This window comes from Coregonus lavaretus, assembly GCF_964263955.1.
Source record: "Coregonus lavaretus genome assembly, contig: HAP1_SCAFFOLD_848, whole genome shotgun sequence".
Classification (NCBI taxonomy): Eukaryota; Metazoa; Chordata; class Actinopteri; order Salmoniformes; family Salmonidae; genus Coregonus; species Coregonus lavaretus.
Window position 1 is genome coordinate 195,298 of NW_028163880.1, and position 2,948 is coordinate 198,245.

Below are 2,948 nucleotides of genomic sequence, written 5' to 3' on the forward strand. Positions count from 1 at the left end.
TTTTTCCCCACTGTATGCTGAGATCATGTGACACTTAGATTGCACACAGGTGGACTTTATTTCACTAATTATGTGGCTTCTGAAGGTAATTGTTTGCACCAGATCTTATTTAGGGGCTTCATACAAAGGGGGTGAATACATATGCACGCACCACTTTTCCGTTATTAATTTTTTAGAATTTTTTGAAGCAAGTTATTTTTTTTCATTTCACCAATTTGGACTATTTTGTGTATGTCCATTACATGAAATCCAAATAAAAATCAATTTAAATTACAGGTTGTAATGAAACAAAATAGGAAAAACGCCAAGGGGGATGAATACTTTTGCAAGGCACTGAATATACCTTTGTGCACCTGAGTGTGTTTACATGAATCACAGGCATCTGCATGTGTGTATCCATGTACCACATTGAGAGGTAGCCAGCGAAGCACAGCGGATGATGTCATAGTATCAGGGCTCTCCTCCCAGACTGTTGTTCCTGTCCTTAGGGAACAAACAATCCCCCTGCTGTCCCTCCCTCTGGGGCCTGGATGGATAGATGGAGGAGAGGGGGAGCTGTTCAGGAGCTATGCCTGGAGATGATGACTCAACCCTGGGAAGAGCTGAGCCATGTTTGGGGGCTCATTGTGGTTCTCTCCCCCCTGGGCCTTTTCTCTCTAACATCTCCCTGTTTAACCATCATTAGATACCACTTATCAACCACTCTCCTCCCTTTTTCCTCGCCCTGTATTCTTGCCATCTTTCAAGCCCTCAGGACACAAACACACACAAGCCTAGATACACACACACACACACACACACACACACACTCACACACACACACCCACACACACACACACAGAAACACACACACAGAAGCGGTTAGATACTTTCTGTGGTCTATGTCTTTGTGTGTGTCTGTGCTCCTCTCCTCCTTTCCTCCTCTCCTCCTTTCCTCCTCTCCTCTCTCCTCTCTCCTCTCCTCTGTCCTCTCTCCTCTCCTCTCCTCTCTCCTCTCTCCTCTCTCCTCTCTCCTTTCTCCTTTCTCCTCTGCCGATGCTTTTAGAAAGCAGTGAGAGCCAGTGAGAGATATGAAGAATCAAAGCCTCTCCCACATCTTTATATTGAGTTCCACTTTGGCCTTAGATCCCCCTCCCTCTCTCTTTTCTTTTATCACACTCTCTTCCTCCACTTATTCTCCACCTTTACCTCACCCTCACCATTTACCAAACCATCAGACAACTCTCTCTTCCTTAACCACTCTCTTCTTTTCTCCATCTGAAATCACCCCCCACTCTTTCATCCAGTAGAAGAATATTAGTGTCCATGATTGAAATGTATTAGAGGAAATGTAATATTATTCTCTGTATCTCTCAGACCAACATTTTCACCCCACTCTCAGAGCCATATTCCCATTGACGGTATTAGAGCGTATCTTAAACCTTTAACAATCTGTGTCTGTATGGTGACTATCCATGGCCAGATCCTATCATTAACACAATGATAGCAGTAGCCCAAAGATAGTACATCCTTTTAACTTGACCAATTTAAGCTGCAGGATTGATGTCACATTATAGTTGTATTACAATGGGTGTCTGTATCAGTGAGCTGTGTATTGAACTAAGGGTGAATGAGGTGGAGCTTTAAAAGCAGACCTGAAAGTAAATCTGCATTTGAGACTGGCTCTCAATGGGCTTAAACACTCCACTCCCGCTGGGAGAATGATTTCCTATTCTATTCAGATCTCTTAATGAGAGGGTGAGGACAGAAGAGGAGTTTAGTGAAGAGATGGGAGAGAGGAGAGAGGAGATGAGAGGTTTAACTAGCAAGGCTACAGTTAGAGATGTGGCCCTTTTCTCTGTCTCTCTCTCTCTATAGCATCCCTTTATCATCTCTCTCTAGGGTGATTAAAGCAGAGAGAAACAGACCAGAGTCTCTGACTCATCATCTGTGTCTGATAGAAAACAGACAGGCTGGCGAAGGGCATATACACACACACACATATACACATATACATATACATACACACACACTGCTCTCCTACCACTGCGCTGCAGCAGAACAGAAGTAGGTTGTGTATTGGTCTCTGGAGGCAGAGAATCTCTTCCTGTTCTGTAATGAGGGGTCTGCACCAGGGCTGCGGAAGGGCAGACAGTGTGTGTGCGTGCGTGTGTGTGTACTTTAGTGATGGGGGAAAAAATGGATACAGTTACAAATCGCAATATTATTTTGGACGATATTATATAGATAATTTTGTATTAAAATAAATGTACTGTATGTACAGTATACAGAATATAAACCTGTGTATAGATAAAAAAAATATGTTTTGCTAGGTAGCGTTAGCTAGCTCTAGCAGGCTGTACCTGCACCAAAACTCTGGTATTTTTCATCCTATACAGTAGCTTGTTCTCCATGTTCTTTTTAAATAGTGAGCCAACATGTTTCCAGCACTTTTATTTCCATGACTGATCAAAACTAATTTTCTCATGCTCTCTCGTCTCTCTGCAGCAGACATATAGTGAGCAATATGTTTAGAACATCAAATCGCAATAATATTGCGGTATCGAATTGCAATACATATAGAATCGTGAGAATCGCAATACATATTTTGTCATGATAGCATCGTATTGTGATGTCCCTGGTAATTCCCAGCCTTAGTGTACGTGCATGCATGCATCTGTGTGTTGTCCATTCAGTTAGTCTATATACTGTATATATATATATATATATATATATATATATATATAGATTTCTATTCTATCAATGCTATGATGCACTACATAATCAACATCATGGTCACCATCATCATCATCCATTATGTTGTTATTGTTTACTGTAATGCTCACTGATTCCACCCAGTAGATGATGAAACACGGCATATGTTTCACTCCTCACTGAGCAAGTTTATTCATGTGGCTGTTCCGTTCTGTAATTTAGGCTCTTTTCTTACATTAAGACACCATCGAATC